Consider the following 19,366-nt stretch of genomic DNA (forward strand, 5'->3'; position numbering starts at 1 on the left):
AGAATTTGGTGTTGATAGACATTTACACAACACCAGATCATCAAGAAGTATGCCCAAGAAGTAATGTCATGAGTATGGAGAGCCTTGCATGGCAACCTCCGAGACAGGATGGGGGTGGGTGTAAAAACAACTTTGACCAGCAGCTGGAGAAGAACTAGTCTCTCGCCGTTGCTTGGTAACGCAAGTTCTGAAAGTTAGCTATTGGGTAGCTAGCGTTCTGGCTAACAAAGTTGTTTAGCTAGCTCTTACATAGATTTTTCTTAGCCTATTCCATTTACTTGTCTGGCTTGCCCTCCCATGAGATACGTATATGCGTTGCACTGGGATGCTTTTAGCTCCATAAATATCAGCAGAGTTACTGTAGAAGTGGCTGGCCTAGATAGCTACTGTAAGCTTCTCTGGATATTTTGAAGTTGTTTCCTTCAAATGAACGAGAAGAATGGGGCTTCGCCAAAAAAGTAGTCGGTTCTCTTCGAATCTACATAATAGCACACTACTTAGATTGAACCAATGTATTGGGAATGCTAACGTGTTATGCTAGCATGGACACTGGAAATAGCTAGTGTGTAGCACATGTACAGGACTAAATGATTGCACTCACTCATTCTCTCAAGTGTAGCCCATGGTCAGCCTTGATACATTAACCAGCCTTAGTGTGGCTAATGTATCAGAGTGGAATGAAGGCCCAAAGATCCCTAAAGTGAAGTTGCTCTAAAAGACGAGAATTTTGCCACAGATGCCTTAGAAACTCTTCCCTCCAGCCAGTCACAAGCCCACCAGAGGGAGCACAACAAAAGGTTGGAGAGGTGAGCCAGAACAGAGTTATAGCCTAATACAATTCAATATAGTAAGTATATTGCCATTGGCCATCCAGTATACTGTAACAGAAAACACTCCCAAAATTGAGTCCTACATTTTAGTTGAATATGTTTAAAAGTTTGACCAATAGATTTGCATAAGGGTCTACATTGCAGCAATTTTAACTCTCATTCTTTGCAGTGCAGATCTCCACTTTCCAGGGTTCAACTCTGTTGACCATAGTCCTAGTGACAAGCAACAAAAGGGAGTCAAGGTTGGTCAGTTACACTAGCAGATAGTAAGCCTAATGTCAGATGCAAGACTTGTTGACTTTGTCTTACACCCTTTGAAAACCAAAGTTGTATTTTTTGTAGACTATTCTTTTCAATGGTGAGTAATGTTGATTGTAGTAGAGCTGATGCTGTGTAATGTCTGTTATTGCAGCTCAGCCCAGATCAATCTTTGGCTAGCTGCTCCAGTGCATCATGGGGCTCTGGCTCCCTATTGATGTGAATCCCCAACACATCCTTCAGAGCCACGCCCAAAATAGGTCACATGATTTATTGTATTTGATGTGGATTTTATCTTTATTTTTCGTCATATCAGTCACTTTATGTTATAGCCCTAGACCTTAGATTGTATTGTTTGCTTACCACAACCTTCTTTTTAGGCATTAAACTTGGCAGATATACAGATTTTGGTGTCAAATTGCCTTTTTGTACACATGCCTAAACTCTAAAGGAGCTCATTTGCCTTCTGTCCTGAAAAACCTCAAGTGGTGAGTACCATATATTCACTGGTTTCATAAATTTATGTGGCAGGTTATCTTTGTATTACATTATTTTCAATGAAAACACATATATTGTTTACCAGTTACATTTACTCATCTATATTGTGTTATAGAACAGAAAGAAGTCCAAGAATGTGTGGAAGAGGGTGCTGTTCCAGCTGACGTCACAGCTGAGAAGTGAGCATGGGTTGGGCTCCCTAGTGGCACAGCAAGCTGTCCACCCAAAAGACCTTGTCCTGGCCAAGCCTGACACTGACCCCCCCAGAGGGAGGAGGAGGGATGCTGGTAGGCCCCAGGCCCAGAACCAGGAGCTCCTGTCATTGTAGGCTAGCCCAGAGGCCCAGACCCAGGCTCAAACATGCCCACGCCCCCCCCCCCTCAGCACCCAGGGTCCCCAGTGCTTTCCTCCTCAGGAACAAGCCTCTGGTGTTTCACAGTGTTAGGGAGAGGGTGCTGAGGCGATACACCCAGCAGGATCGCTCAACATACAAACTGGACAGCAAGGTCACTCATACTGTCATAGTACTGCCCCATGGCATTCTTTTGTATCTCGAAGTATGGCTGACCTATGATCTGACTGGTCATTAAAAGGGGTGTCTTCATTGCTCTCTGAGTGAAATGGAATGCGTAGAGTACATGTAACTAACAGGCGTGAAACCTGCTGCTGCTTCTCAGTTATTCATCAGGCTTGTTGAGAGATGGGAAAAACCCTGATTTGGCTCCACATGCCTAGCAATGAGGGAGTGTCACGGGAGAGTGAAACTGGGCATTGGTTCTGAAGATGCGGGCCCTGATAGCTCCTATTACAGTGAGCTTTTCTGCCTAGTTTTATAACTGTTTATTTTCTGTTTTCCAACATCTCATGTAGAGTGGTCAGTGGTCACGTACTTCCTTGATTATCCATACTTTAGGAAGAATGTAAGATTTTTTTTACAGCTGTTCATAAACAAATAAATTACAGAATGTCAACTTAACTGAATGTTTTCAAAATATACTGTCTAGGATGTATGCCTCTTGTGGACAACACTTGTCTATCGTAATGTCCTGTTGGTGTGTGTAACGAGGAGAGGAACTGCTATTTCATAGGGTTTAGTCAATGAAAATAAACAAATATTTGTAGTGTCGCACTTGAATAAGGTAATTCTGGCAACTCGTGTTTTGTTTGAGAATAATATAAGTTTATTTCCTTTTCTTCTGTCTTCATAGCTCTTACTCTAGACTGGAGGGGATGGCATTGACTGGAATCTGTGGAGAAAGCACAACCTTCTGCCCAACTGTGACAGAAAAGCCATCGACCCCTAGAAGACACAACTGTGGGATGGCTTTTGCTTCTACCCCATCCCTAAGGCCATGCTCCATCACCAACCCAGGATCCCTCTGTCCATAGGTAACACTGGAGCTCTAGGCTGCATATGCATGCAGGCCAGGAGGCTTTGCTATGCTGTCACAGAGATGCTTACAGATTTGTAGACAATGAATGGATTAAGTTGATCAAAGATTAGCTCGTTTGTAACAAACATATAAATACATGTAGGTGTGTTACCAATAGAGATAAATGTCAGAACGTTGAGGAAAATGTGTGTATTGCAGGTCCTGCTGTTTGGCACTGCCTGGAATGGGGCGGGGCCATGGTGGTGGTCCACTGGCCTCCAAGTGCCATCTCTCATTGGTGCCATCTCTCATTGGTGCCAAACAGTTCCTTCAGGTTCTGTAGCAGCTCCAACCTCAGCTGTCTCAACCCTTTGCAACCAAGTAAGTGTCTGACTCTTCACCTCTCAAATCTAGCCAACACACTCGGCATGAACCAATCAAAGTTTATCCTTGCATTTTTAACATTTCACATGTCCTCTAAGCACCATCGTGCCTTACAATTCCATGATTTTCCTTCAGGACACAGCTTTGACAGATGTGGTCAGTATATGATGTGGAAGACCAGGGGGTTGGGTCAAAACATTTACACAGATCAGACATGGACAGAGTAGGATTAACTCAGTTTCAAAAGTATTTATTAATATAATAGTTCAAATGAAAATGATAGGTTTTCCCCAAGACACCCTCTCCGGGATACCGTCTTCTGGGCTCCGGGTCTTGCTGTATTCTTGTGGGGATCAAAACCTGAACGCACTCACACCTCTGGAACCGTCCCCAACTATACGGGAGTCCTTTCTTCCACCAGTATCTTTCCTGTGTGCTGCCCTGGCAGCTTTATGGAACTTGTACAGCTGGTGAGCAATCAGCCCTTGATTACTCACCAACACCCAATCAACCCCAATTCATCCTGGCCGAGACCTGGCACGTCCAGCAGATGGAGCCATTGCCTTGATGTATACTCTGTCTGTCACCAGGCCTCGACGAGTCTCCGCCTGGTGGCTGACATGCTGTAGTCGGGGGTGGGATTGTCAGCTCTGTCCGGGGGGGATTGTCATCAGTGCGACGTAAGTCTCCCTTCCCGATAGGGCACGCGAGTTTCCATGCTTCGCCCCTGACCTCTGCATAACAGAAAAAGAGAAGCGTTGAAGGGACAAAGACCACCTGGTGACCCGCTCGTTTGTTTCCCTTCCCCTGGCCATCCAGACCAGGGGAGCATGGTCTGTGACCAGGGTGAAGTGGGTACCTAACAGGTAATACTCTCTGGGTATCAGCTTTTGTATATGATGGGGTGCTCCTCCCCATTGTATACCTGGGACAGAACAGCCCCTAGTCCCGTGTCACATGCATCCGTCTAGAAATCGGGCATTACGAGAATAGGATGGGAACACAGCGCTTCCTTCAGGCGCCTGAACGCCGCTTCTGTCTCGTCCCTCCATTTCCATGTTTTCGGGAGGCAGGCCCTGGTTAGATCGGTGAGGGGGGACGCTATAGCCGCAAAGTTGGTGCGTGGAACGGGCCAGTCACGTACCGTGTGAACCTTCCTCTCCTGGGGCTTATCGTTCCCCTGTCCGCTCAAATACCCCAGGTACTTCACCTCCTCGAACCCTAGTTTGCATTGCTTGGGGTTCGCGGTCAACCCGGCTTGTCTGAGCACGTCAGGTGTTCTGCCCAACCTTGGCTGTGGATGATGATATCCAGATAGGCCGCTGTGTACTCCACGGAGACCGAATCCGTTTGGTGTCAAACGCTGTCTTCTCCCAGGATGAGGCTGCCAACGGTATCTGCCAATATCCTTTGGTCAGGTCAAGGGTGCTGATGTACCGGTCCTTTCCCAATTGGTCGATGAGTTCATCCACCCTCTGCATGGGGTAGGCGTCGAACAAGCTTATGTCGTTTACACCCCTGAAATCATTACAGAAGCGGAGGCTACCGTCCGGTTTGGGCACCAACACGATGGGGCTGCACCATGCACTGTGGGACTCTTCAATGACTCCCATCCTAAGCATAGCATCCACTTCCTGTTTCTCGGCCTTCCTTCGGGCCTCCGGAATCCTATATGGCCTCTTTCGTACCGTTTCCCCGGGCTGGGTACGGATGTGGTGTTCAATGAGGGTTTTGCGGCCTGGCTTCTCAGAGTACAACGCCGTGTTCCGATCGATGAGCTCCCTGAGCTCTTGCTTCTGGTCCGGGTCGAGGTCCTCATTGCTCAGAACCACCACTGGTACCTTTGGCGTCCTGGGTCCTGACCATAACACGGCCTAGGCTGTCCTTTCGTGCCACTTCAACAGGTTCACATGGTCATCTGTTGGCTTCCGTCTCCCCGGATGATGTACGTGGCAATTGACAGGTCCCAGCTTCTCGATCATCTCGTATGGCCCGTGCCATGTTGCCAGGAATTTACTTTCGGCCGTGGGGATTAAGACCAACACCCTGTCTCCAACCTGGAATTCTTAGGGCTGGGCTCCCCGATTGTAGACCTGGGCTTGGGTGCATTGGGCCTTCTCCTAATGTTCCCTCACGACTGGCCATATGGCTGTTATACGCTCCCTTATCGTCTCCACATGCTCTACCACGCTGCATAAGGGGGTCGGGATACCGGGTGGCGTAGTCTACTATTACCAGGATGTACCGGTGACCTCATGCTGTTTTTACCAGGGGTCCCACTATGTCCATGGTGATGCGTTCGAAGGGAACCCCGATGATCGGTAGGGGGACCACTGGGTTTCAGAAGTGGGCCTTTGACACTCTGGGCAGCTGCGACGGTCTTCCACGGCCCTCCTTACCCCGGGCCAGTGGAACCGGGCGGTGATCCATTCCCTGTTCTTCATTCCCAGGTGCACCCCCAAAAGGTGGGCGTGGGCCAGCTGAAGAACGGTTCCCACGTACCGTCGGGGCAGCAACAATACCTCTCGAAGTTCCACCTGTTTGTGCGACACCTGAAACAAAAGGTTATTCTTTATTTGGAAATGGGGGTATCTCCAGTCAGTCACCCCCGGAATTAGTTGTCCATACACAGTTATCACTTTGGCTGCGGCGGCTTTCAAGTTAGGATCCTCTCACTGGGCCGTCCCGAATTGTCCCCTCAGTTGGCCCCCAGCGGGTCAAAATCGAGGGCTCTTCGTCCCGTGGTTCCCCGAGGGGGTGGGTTCCGACACCCCTGCTGACTCCGGACACACAGATACAGGTTGAACCTGTTTGCTTCCGGGCCGCGCAGGCGATGGGTCGTTCTCGTCTTCAGGCGGCTCGTACCTTCTTCCTCAGCTCGTGCCCCCACAGGGCCGCGAACAGCAGACAATCTCGTCCCACTAGGAGAGGTACCGGCAACTCTAGTACTGCACCCACCCTCATCTGGCAGCTCCCTTGTGGCATCACAATGTTGGCCCATACGGTTGGATACCGCTTTGTGTCCCACGTTCGGTCTCCAGGTTCAGCAGGCTCGAGCTTCTGTGTTATGTCCGTCAACCTTCACCGGGACCATGGGTGCAGTTGATTCGTGGTGTGCCCAACAGGAGGTGATGTAGTGCACTGCGTGACGCACCTTGCTTCTGGGGCTTGCTGATAGCATTGACTCCTCGAGCCAGGCAATGTGCTCCCGGGCTCCAAACTCAAAACAGCACCTTTGGTCTCCATCTACCTGGGGTCGTCGGTGGCGGGTCGGCCCTACCCCAGCCATCTCTCCAGGGGTTTGCTGTCCTTTGGTCCTGCCAACTGTCTGTTCGGGGTACACAGCAGTGGGGCTGTCCTTCCGACTCCTCGAACGGATCACCGACTCAGCAGGGCCTGAGTGTTCTGATGCATATCCACTGCTTCCTGGAGGCCCTCCAAGGTCTGGGGTGCACATAAACTTGCAGCCCTCTTCATGTCGTGGGGTAGTGCCTGTAGGAAGCGATCCAGGACCACTTTGTCTAGGATGGAGAGGGTGGATACGTCGGTTAGGATCCATCCCCTGGTGACGCACAGTAGGTCGCTCATCTGTGCTGAGGAGGATGCGTCGGCTACAAACCTCCAGTTGTGGAAGAGTTGAGCCCGATGGGCCAGGCTGTACCCGTAGCAGCTGAGTATCTCCTGTTTGATTCCATCGTAGTTAGCCGCCTGTTCATCGTTCAGGTCCCAATATGCCTTTTGGTCATTCCCAGAGAAGAACGGGGCCAGCAGACTGGCCCACTTCTGTCTTGGGCGTTCTTCCCGTGGTGCCGTCCGTACAAGCATACAGAGGTAGGTTTCGATGTCGTCTTATGTTCTTGATTTAAAAACGGGTTTGGATGTGATTCAGTAGACGCTCCCCCTTGTAGCTTCCTGATTTCCTCAATGAGGTGGCTGTTTTGTAGCCGCTGTTCCTCCTGCATTCGTTCCTGAACTGCCTGTTGGTCCCGGATGAATTGAGCTACCAACTCGTCCATGCTGATGCTGCGTAAACGTCAATCTTGATCTGACCACGTTATCAGAATGCCCGCATTCTCCACCACTTGTAGCAGACCAAGGGGTTGGGTCAAAATGTTAATACAGATCAGACACGGACAGAGTAGGATTAGTTCAGTTTCAAGGGTGTTTATTAAAATAATAGTTCCAAAGAAAATAATAGGTCTCCCCCATGAGACCCTCTCCGGGTTACAGTCTTCTGGGCTCCGGGTCTTGCTGGATCCTGTGGGGATCAAAAACTGAACTCACTCCTGTTACCTCTGGAACTGTCCCCAACTATACAGGAGTCCTTTCTTCCACCAGTATCTTTCCTGTGTGCTGCCCCTCTGGCAGCTTTATGGGACTTGTACAGCTGGTGAGCAATCAGCCCCAATTAATCCTGGCCGGAGAGCCCATCGAGACCTGGCACGTCCAGCAGATGGAGCCGTCGCCTCTTGATGTATACTCCGTCTGTCACCAGGCCTCGATGAGTCTCCCTCTGGTGGCTGACCTGCTGTACGCCACAATCAATACAGTATAGGATGATTGTTTTGTTATTGTATCATTCATCTGTTACTTTTTGAAATGTATTTGTACATCAGAAGTGTTAATGTATGCATTTTATTCTCATCTATTCTTTTCCTGATCTCTGTGATTCCACAGACTGTCAAGGAGAGGATGATACATTTGGCCTATGCTCAGGGAGAGATGCTGGAGGAGGTCAAGGAGGAACTCTGTGGACAATGGCCACAGGCCCTCAGGGTCCCAGCCATCCTCTAGCGTCAACTCGGATACAAATGGAGATAGTCAACCTTTAAAAGGAAGAAAGACACTGAAAGATCCAGGACTAAGACCCAGAAGTAAAAACACTCATCAGGCCTGTGAACATGAAATCTTTCATCCAGAGCTGCCCTTATATTTTAGATAAATAATATTTCTGTCTGCTTGCTTTTTCTTTCTGTCAAAGTGTAGCCTAACATGGTAACAACAATATATGTTACATAATTTCTACAGGCCTAATCCTTATTCAACAATCAACTATCTCATGATTCAGTATTTGATTATTTAACCAGTCAGCTTCATGGCAGCCTTGGGGATCAGGATTGTAGGTGCACCTCACCAGAGGGTGGTGGTGCAGTCTGCCTAATGAATCACAGGAAGGCCATCAAGGACCTCAACCACCCGAGCCACGGCCTGTTAATCCCATTACTGTAGTCAATGAACAGCTGAGCGGTAGTCAATGAACAGCATTCTCATATAGGTGTTCCTTTTGTCTAGGTCGGAAAGGCAGTGTGGAGTGCGATTGAGATTCCATCTGTGGATCTGTTGGGGCAGTATGCAAATTCTAGTGGGTCAAGGGTTTCTGGGATAATGGTGTTGATGTGAGCCATCACCAGCCTTTCAAATCACTTCATGGCTACCGACGTGAGTGCTACTGGGCGGTAATCATTTATGCAAGTTACCTTTGCTTTCTTGGGCACAGGGACTAGGGGGGGTCTGCTTGAAACATGTAGGTGCTACAGACATGTTCAGGGAGAGGTTGAAAATGTCAGTGAAGACACTTGCCAGTTGATCCGCGCATTCTCTGTTAGTACACGTCTTGTTCACATCGCCCTCGGAGAGCGTTATCACACAGTCGTCCAGAACAGCTGGTGCCCTCATGCATGCTTCAGTGTTTGCCTCAAAGCGAGAATAAAAGACATTTAACCCATCTTGTAAGCTCGCGTCACTGGGCAGCTCTTGAAAGCTTTGCAACATCCTTCGAGCGTCAGAGCCGGTGTAGTAGAATTTAATCTTAGTCCTGTATTGAAGCTTTGCCTATTTGATGGTTTGTCTGAGGGCATAGTCAGATTTTTTTATAAGTGTGTGGATTAGTGTCCCGCTCTTTGAAAGCAGCAGCACTAGCCTTTAGCTCGGTGCGGATGTTGCCTGTATTCTACAGGTAATGGTGGACTGAACGTAGTTATGTTGGACACCAAGATAAAACTGTAGTATTCAATATCGGCAAGTTAGACTAAATATTACAGTGCCTTGGGAAAGTATTCGGCCCCCTTGAACTTTGCAACCTTTTGCCACATTTCAGGCTTCAAACAAAGATATAAAACTGTATTTTTTTGAAGAATCAACAAGTGGGACACAATCATGAAGTGGAACGACATTTATTGGATATTTCAAACTTTTTTAACAAATCTAAAACTGAAAAATTGGGCGTGCAAAATTATTCAGCCCCCTTAAGTTAATACTTTGTAGCACCACCTTTTGCTGCGATTACAGCTGTAAGTCGCTTGGGGTATGTCTATCAGTTTTGCACATCGAGAGACTGACATTTTTTCCCATTCCTCCTTGCAAAACAGCTCAAGCTCAGTGAGGTTGGATGGAGAGCATTTGTGAACAGCAGTTTTCAGTTCTTTCCACAGATTCTCGATTGGATTCAGGTCTGGACTTTGACTTGGCCATTCTAACACCTGGATATGTTTATTTTTGAACCATTCCATTGTAGATTTTGCTTTATGTTTTGGATCATTGTCTTGTTGGAAGACATCTCTGTCCCAGTCTCAAGTCTTTTGCAGACTCCATCAGGTTTTCTTCCAGAATGGTCCTGTATTTGGCTCCATCCATCTTCCCATCAATTTTAACCATGTTCCCTGTCCCTGCTGAAGAAAAGCAGGCCCAAACCATGATGCTGCCACCACCATGTTTGACAGTGGGGATGGTGTGTTCAGGGTGATGAGCTATGTTGCTTTTACGCCAAACATAACGTTTTGCATTGTTGCCAAAAAGTTAAATTTTGGTTTCATCTGACCAGAGCACCTTCTTCCACATGTTTGGTGTGGCTTGTGGCAAACTTTAAATGACACTTTTTATGGATATCTTTAAGAAATGGCTTTCTTCTTGCCACTCTTCCATAAAGGCCAGATTTGTGCAATATACGACTGATTGTTGTCCTATGGACAGAGTCTCCCACCTCGGCTGTAGATCTCTGCAGTTCATCCAGAGTGATCATGGGCCTCTTGGCTGCATCTCTGATCAGTCTTCTCCTTGTATGAGCTGAAAGTTTAGAGGGACGGCCAGGTCTTGGTAGATTTGCAGTGGTCTCATACTCCTTCCATTTCAATATAATCACTTGCACAGTGCTCCTTGGGATGTTTAAAGCTTGGGAAATCTTTTTGTATGCAAATCCGGCTTTAAACTTCTTCACAACAGTATCTCGGACCTGCCTGGTGTTTTCCTTGTTCTTCATGATGCTCTCTGCGCTTTTAACGGACCTCTGAGACTATCACAGTGCAGGTGCATTTATACGGAGACTTGATTACACACAGGTGGATTGTATTTATCATCATTAGTCATTTAGGTCAACATTGGATCATTCGGAGATCCTCACTGAACTTCTGGAGAGAGTTTGCTGCACTGAAAGTAAAGGGGCTGAATAATTTTGCACGCCCAATTGTTCAGTTTTTGATTTGTTAAAAAAGTTTGAAATATCCAATAAATGTCGTTCCACTTCATGATTGTGTCCCACTTGTTGTTGATTCTTCACAAAAAATACAGTTTTATATCTTTATGTTTGAAGCCTGAAATGTGGCAAAAGGTCGCAAAGTTCAAGGGGGCCGAATACTTTCGCAAGGCACGGTAGCACTACTCAATCTGGTGGGTGATTACCTTCGATCTGGATAATAATACAAAACAAATCTTAAGGCTAGAGAAATTTATCGACAAATGTTACGAAAACAAGCAACACCCAAACATGATGGAGAGTAAGACTGAACCGATTTCAAAACGAAAACGTGACTCTTCTACAGACACAGACGATTTAATATTTTTACCACCGGGAATGGTAAAGGTCGAAACCGATCTGTTAAAATCAATAAATGACAAACTGGGTATACTTGAACTAGTCAGGACATAAAATAGTTGAAGGCAAGCCTCGATGAGTGATGAAAAAGCTGCGACATTGGGTGGGTCCTGAAGGACCCAGATACTAAGGACAAGTCCCTAACTGTTTTATGGCCCTGCTGTAAGCGGTCTGTATGCAGCAAAAATGCGGTCAGAGCCCTTCTAGAGCAGCACTGCCCTCAAGATTCTGAGCCTGCCTGGCAGGGTTTGTCCTGCCAAGCCCCCTAAAGGGAGAGCATTCTATCAAGGTTATTCTCAAACCTACTAATGAGAACCTTGACGACCTTGTACCTAGCCGGTGGGGTGCCCCCACCCAGGCAGTGGTAGTGCTGGCAACACTAGCTGCAGTAACCCATGGGGAGGGGGTCACACACAGACATTCGGAGAGGGGATATATTATTGTGGCACAAAATCAAGTCTGACTGCATGGAGATGCTTGGGAATATGGTCAATACGGGGGAATGTGTTGTGGGTGTTTCAGGGAAAAGGTGTCCATTTGACCTACATCTAGGATGTGACAATGGTTCATAAAATCTCTAAATTTCTGCCCATTTTGTTTTTTGCACAGTCCTGCAGGCCTTCTCATACAGCTGCAACTGTATATGCATTTGAAAAATAAAGACCTTTCTTAAGTTGTGCTCTGGGATGGTGCAACTGTTGAGAATGTGAGCCTTTGGTTGTGTGGGGGGAAAGGGTTGAGTGTGTATGTGCGTATCCCACAACTGTTGCGAAGGAGTAAAATATGTTTGTGACAATATAGGATGATTCACAATAATTGTTTGCTAATATAATAATTGCTTGCAATAATGTCATTTTGGTAATGACGAGAATGGTGAGACGTAAGAAATCCTTTGCATAAATTGCCTACATTACTACAAATGTAATAGCTAATTAAGGAAATTAAGAAACAGAATTTAAAAAATATTTTTTGTTGCTATATGTAATACAAATGGAGGCGAGGGCAATTGAAATGCATTTGGTGGTTGATCTACTTCTGTTCTGTAAATGGCACTGTGTGCTCTTTTCGAAGGATGGATCCCGGTCTTTTCAGGGCTATGGGATACGGGGGGTCGGGGGTGGTCTGCCGGGCATTGGGATGACACCCCACTCGGGATGGAGGGCTTTTAGCGGGTGGAATAGGGGGGACCAATTGGAGGTGTACTTGGTAGCAATGCAAATATCATGGTACATCTCTATAGACACTCAATCATCATGTTACTTTTTAATGGTATGTTTACAAACATATTTTGATAAATAGAATTGAAGGTTATGGTTAGTGGTGAAATAAGTATAGCCAGTTACAACTGTAATGGCTTAGCAGATAATAAGAAAAGATTATCAGTATTTACCTGGCTAAAAGAGAAGGAATATAATATCTATTGTTTACAGGAAACTCAACCATTTTAGATGAAGTTTTGTGGAAAAAGGACTGGGGGTGTGAAATATATTTATCCCGTGGACAAAGACATTCAAAAGGTGTGATGGTTTTAATTAACAGTCATTTTGATCCAAATGTGCAAATTGTCCAAACAGATCGTCAAGGTAGATGGATTATTTTAAATATGTTATTGGACAATAAACATATGGCTTATTGATCTATACATTCCAAATAATGATGATCCAAGCTTCTTTGAAAATATGTAATTACTCTACAAGCAACACTATACCCTATTATTAGGATGGGAGATTTTAATACTGTCTTAAATACCTCTATGGACCGGAAAGGAAAACACAGTACAAACTATCACCCTCAGGCACTTAAGGAAATTATGAATGTCATGGATATGTTGGAATTAGTGGATATATGGAGACTTAAATACCCTGACCTAGTGAGATATACATGGCGTAGGCTTAATCAAGCTAGTCATCTTGACTACTTTCTTATGCCATTCTCTCTGGCCCCAAAAGTTTTTAATGTGTTCATAGGGGACAGAATGCGGTCGGATCATCACATAAATGGCATATATATTACTCGTACAGAATTTCCACGTGGGCGAGGATATTGGAAATTGAATCAAAGCCTACCTGATGATACATTCAAATTTGTCAGTTATAAATGATGATGGAGTCACGCATGATTCACCAAATGATATTTTGAAAGAGGAAGTAAAGTACTTTAAGAATATGTTTTTGTTTGTTTCCTCCATCTCCACTGACTGAAACTAATTGTCTGGATTTTTTTTCCTAATAATAATAATAATGTAAAATTAACATCTGTACAGAAATACTCATCTGAAGGCCAAATTACAGAGGAGGAACTTGTTAATGCAATTAAAGCCTTTATGGCTGGGAAAACTCCAGGGCTGGATAGCATGTTTTAACCACTCTTCTATAAATTGTAGATTATCAGACACGCAACAAGTGGGTCTGATAGCATTATTATTGAAACAGGACCCAAGTGGTGTGTGTGTGTATATATAAAGATCCAGTCCATTAAAAAAATTGGAGACCTCTTGTGTTGTGATGCAAAATGCTTGGCGCATAGAATTTAAAAAGTATTCTCAGATATTATTCATCCTAATCAGACAGGTTTTCTATATGGACGAAACATTGGAGATAATATAAGAGAAGTACTGGAAACAATATAATACTATGAAATATTGGGGACACCAGGCCTGGTTTTCATAGCTGATTTTGAAAAGGCTTTTGATAAAGTACGACTGGAGTTTTTATATAAATGCCTTGAATATTTCAATTTTGGGGAATCTCTTTATAAAATGGGTTAAAGTTATGTATAGTAACCCTAGGTGTAAAATAGTAAATAATGGCTACATCTCAGAAAGCTTTAAACTATCTAGAGGAGTAAAACAAGGTTGTCTACTATCGGCATATCTATTTATTATTTCCATCGAAATGTTAGCTGTTAATTTGATCAAACAATAATATTAAGGGATTAGAAATCCGTGGCTTAAAAACGAAATTGTCATTGTACCCTGATGATTCATGTTTTCTTTTAAAACCACAATTATAATCTCTCCAGGGCCTCATAGAGGATCTAGATACTTTTGCTATCCTCTCTGGATTAAATCCAAATTATGATAAGTGAAATATTACATATTGGATCACAAAAAAATGCAAATGTTACATTACCATGTAGTTTACCAATTAAATGGTCTGACAGATATGGACATATTCTGTATACAAATCCCAAAAGAAAGAAATGATCTCACTTTAAATACATTTTTATAGAAAGTTAGCAAAAATAGATCAGATCTTGCTACCATAAAAAGGAAAATGCATGTCTTTTTGTGGAAAAATCACCCTGATTAACTCTTTAGTCATATCACAGTTTACCTATTTGCTTATGGTTTTGCCTACACCTAGTGACCTGCTTTTTAAATTATATGAACAAAAAATATTCCTTTTTATTTGGAATGGTAAGCCAGACAAAATTAAAAGTGCCTATTTATATAACGAATATGAATTCGGAGGACAGAAAATATTAAAGCATTAGACCTCTCTCTAAAGGCATCAGTCATACAAAAAGTATACTTAAATCCAAACTGTTTTTCTAGTAAATTGGTAGGAATGGCTCTTCCTATGTTCAAGAATTGCCTTTATTCAGATTACACCTGCTCACTTTCGATTGTTTGAAAAGGAAATAATCTCCAAAATATTGTCCTTTTTTTAAACAAGCTTTAGAATGTTGGTTGCAATTTCAGTTTAATCCGCCTGAAAAGACCGAACAAATAATACAACATATATGGTTAAACCAAATATACTAATTGATTAAAAAAAAATTTAAAAAGATTTTTCAAAGACAAAAAAAAAGGTATAATTTTAGTGAATGATATCATAAATAGGACTGATGGAGTTATGTCACACATGCAGCTAACATAGACATATGGAAATGTCTGCTCTACCCAAAATTACAACCAACTAATTTCAGCATTACCACAAAAAATGGAAGAGGCAAGTAGAAGGGGAAAAAAGTAAGGAACTTGTATGTCGGCCCTGTATTAAAGTACCTACATGGTTACAGTGGGATAAATAAAAACATATACCAATTTCATTTACGGACCAACAAACTGACAGCTGTGCCATATAAATTGCAAAAGAGTTGGGAAGAGATTTTCGATGTACCCATTCCATGGCACATGCTTCATGAATTGATACACAAAACAACGCTGGATTCAAAACTTTGAATTTTTCAGTTTAAATTACTATACACTATTCTTGCAACCAATAGAATGTTATATATATATGGGGGATACAATCTTCCCAGCTCTGCAGATTTTGCTGTGAGGAGGCAGAGTCATTCGATAATTTTATTTTAGTATTGTCCATATGTAGCTCGTTTTTGGTCACAGGTCCAGGAATGGCTGAAGAATTGCAACATTTGCCTAGAACTAACGCTGCAGATAGCAATACTGGGTGATTTGAAAAGCCATAGTCAATCAATCAATAATATTATAATTATTTTAGCAAACATTTTTATTTTTTATTTACAGTCTGTAGAAGCTATGAGAATAGAAAGGTTCAGTACTTTTGTCAAGCATCACAGCACAGTTGAAAAATATATGGCAAATAGAAATCCAAAATGGATGGTGTTGCGAGATAGATGGGAAGGGTTGAATGGAGATGAAGGATGGGACTAATAACAAGATAACCAATGTAAACATACAGGGTCTGTAAAACGTATAAAGGTTCAGAACGTTTGTGAAATAGCACAGTTACAAATATGAATCAAACTGGATGGACATCAGAAATAGAGGAAGGACTAAAAACAAACTAAATATCACTTGTAAAAATAGATTGTCTGTAAAATGTGTATAAGATGTATAAACTGAAGGTAGAGGCCTAAGTGTTATTGTTTATTAGTTTACTCCAATTGGGGAAAGGGTGGTAGGGTTTGCGGGGAATAATAAAGGTATATTCAAAAAAAAGTATGTATGTCTATATAGGTATGTGTATATGTATGCATTTGTATATGGATATACACTGCTCAAAAAAATAAAGGAACACTAAAATAACACTTTTTTTCTTTACATAGTTGAATGTGCTGACAACAAAATCACACACAAATTATCAATGGAAATCAAATGTATCAATCCCATGGAGGCCTGGATTTGGAGTCACACTACAGGCTGATCCAACTTTGATGTAATGTCCTTAAAACAAGTCAAAATGAGGCTCAGTAGTGTGTGTGGCCTCCACGTGCCTGTATGACCTCCCTACAACGCCTGGGCATGCTCCTGATGAGGTGGCGGATGGTCTCTTGAGGGATCTCCTTCCAGACCTGGACTAAAGCATCCGCCAACTCCTGGACAGTCTGTGGTGCAACGTGGCGTTGGTGGATGGAGCGAGACATGATGTCCCAGATGTGCTCAATTGGATTCAGGTCTGGGGAACGGGCGGGCCAGTCCATAGCATCAATGCCTTCCTCTTGCAGGAACTGCTGACACACTCCAGTCACATGAGGTCAAGCATTGTCTTGCATTAGGAGGAACCCAGGGCCAACCGCGCCAGCATATGGTCTCACAAGGGGTCTGAGGATCTCATCTCAGTACCAAATGGCAGTCAGGCTACCTCTGGCGAGCACATGGAGGGCTGTGCGGCCCCGCAAAGAAATGCCACCCCACACCATGACTGACCCACCGCCAAACCGGCAATGCTGGAGGATGTTGCAGGCAGCAGAACGTTCTCCACGGTGTCTCCAGACTGTCACATTTGTCACGTGCTCAGTGTGAACCTGCTTTCATCTGTGAAGAGCACAGGGCGCTAGTGGCGAATTTGCCAATCTTGGTGTTCTCTGGCAAATGCCAAACGTCCTGCACGGTGTTGGGCTGTAAGCCCAACCCCTACCTGTGGACGTCGGGCCCCTCATACCAGGGCTCTGGCAGTGCTCCTCCTGCTCCTCCTTGCACAAAGGCGGAGGTAGCGGACCTGCTGCTGGGTTGTTGCCCTCCTACGGCCTCTTCCACATCTCCTGATGTACTGGTCTGTCTCCTGGTAGCGCCTCCATGCTCTGGACACTACGCTAACAGACACAGCAAACCTCGCATTGATGTGCCATCCTGGATGAGCTGCACTACCTGAGCCACTTGTGTGGGTTGTAGACTCCGTCTCATGCTACCACCAGAGTGAAAGCACTGCCAGCATTCAAAAGTGACCAAAACATCAGCCAGGAAGCATAGGAACTGAGAAGTGGTCTGTGGTCACCACCTGCAGAACAACTCCTTTATTGGGGGTGTCTTGCTAATTGCCTATAATTTCCACTCGGTTGTCTATTCCATTTGCACAACAGCATGTGAAATGTATTGTCAATCAGTGTTGCTTCCTAAGTGGACAGTTTGATTTCACAGAAGTGTGATTGACTTGGAGTTACATTGTGTTGTTTAAGTGTTCCCTTTATTTTTTGGAGCAGTGTATATATTTACCCCCCCAAAATATATGGAGGATTGGAAATGATGCAGACAATTCCTTTGATGGAATCAACAATCTTTCCGCAATAGTAAGCTGATCCACCCCTTAAAAAAAGAAAATAAATATGTGTATGTGACTAATAATATTTGATTTGGAGTCCACCTTCGTGGTTATGAGAGGGCACCAGGTCATTGAGGAAGTTGTAGTTATTCAGAAAAGTCACAATTTGGTTCTGTTTTGATCAACAGTGGGCCACATGTTTTGTGAGCTCTGTCAGTCTATCCAGCGGCCCAAATACAGTGCATTTGGAAAGTATTCAGGCCCCTTGACTTTTTCCACATTTTGTTACCTTACAGCCTTTATTCTAAAATTGATTCAATTGTTTTTTTCCTTCATCAATCTACACACAATACCCCATAATAACAAAGCAAAAATGTTTTTTTAGAAATGTTTGCTATATATAACATTTACATAAGTATTCAGAACCTTTAATCAGTACTTTGTTTGGCAGCGATTACAGCCTAGGGTTTTCTTAGGTATGTTACAAAAAGCTTAGCACACCTGTATTTGGGGAGTTTCTCCCATTCTTCTCTGCAGATCCTCTCAAGCTCGGTCAGGTTAGATGGGGAGCGTTGCTTCACAGCTATTTTCAGGTCTCTCAAGAGATGCTCGATCGGGTTCAAGTCTGGGCTCTGGCTGGGCCACTCAAGGACATTCAGAGACTTGTCCCAAAGCCACATCTGCGTTGTCTTGGCAGTGTGCTTAGGGTTGTTGTTCTGTTGGAAGGTGAACCTTTGCCTAAGTCTGAGGTCCTGAGGGCTCTGGAGCAGGTTTTCATCAAGGAGCTCTCTGTACTTTGCTCTGTTCATCTTTCCCTCGATCTTGATTCGTGTCCCTGCTGCTGAAAAACATCCCCACAGAATGATGCTGCCACCACCATGCTTCACTGTAGGGATGGTGCCAGGTTTCCTCCAGACGTGACGCTTGGCATTCAGGCCAAATAGTTCAATATTGGTTTCATCAGATCAGAGAATCTTGTTTCTCATGGTCTTGAGAGTCCTTTAGGTGCCTTTTGGCAAATTCCAAGTGGGCTGTCATGTGCCTTTTACTGAAGAGTGGCTTCCATCTGGCCACTCTACCATAAAGGCCTGATTGGTAGAGTGCTGCAGAGATGGTTGTCCTTCTGGAAGGTTCTCCCTTCTCCACAGAGGAACTCTGGAGCTCTGTCAGAGTGACCATTGGGTTGTTGCACCCAAGTTCTATTTCTAGTCTCACAGCAAAGGGTCTGAATACTTAGGTAAATAAGGTATTTCTGTTTGTTTTTTAAAACTTGGTTTCACTTTGTCATTATGGGGTATTGTGTGTGTGTGTGTGTGTGTATATTTATTATTATTTAATCCATTTTAGAATAAGGCTGTAACGTAACAAAATGTGGAAACAGTCAAGGGATCTGAATACTTTCCAAAGGCGCTGGACATTGGCAATGACAACTGAAAGAAGTGGGCCTGGGGTTGGAACACATCACAAGGCAAGGGCTATTGTTCAGTCAGTTTGTTTATGGAATAGTTGATGGTGCCCCCTAGACTCAAACTCTCCAGCTGTGCTCATTTCCGCTCCTTGTCCTTGGTTTAATTATGACAGCAGCAGCAGTCAGTCAGTGGTTGGTAATGTAGGAGAGGGTGTTAAGGCCAGTGTTGGGTGCAGGAGGTTAGGCTAGCTCTCCTACCGCTAGTGGAGCAGATGCCCAGG

The sequence above is a fragment of the Oncorhynchus gorbuscha genome, linkage group LG05, assembly GCF_021184085.1.
Source record: "Oncorhynchus gorbuscha isolate QuinsamMale2020 ecotype Even-year linkage group LG05, OgorEven_v1.0, whole genome shotgun sequence".
Taxonomy (NCBI): Eukaryota; Metazoa; Chordata; class Actinopteri; order Salmoniformes; family Salmonidae; genus Oncorhynchus; species Oncorhynchus gorbuscha.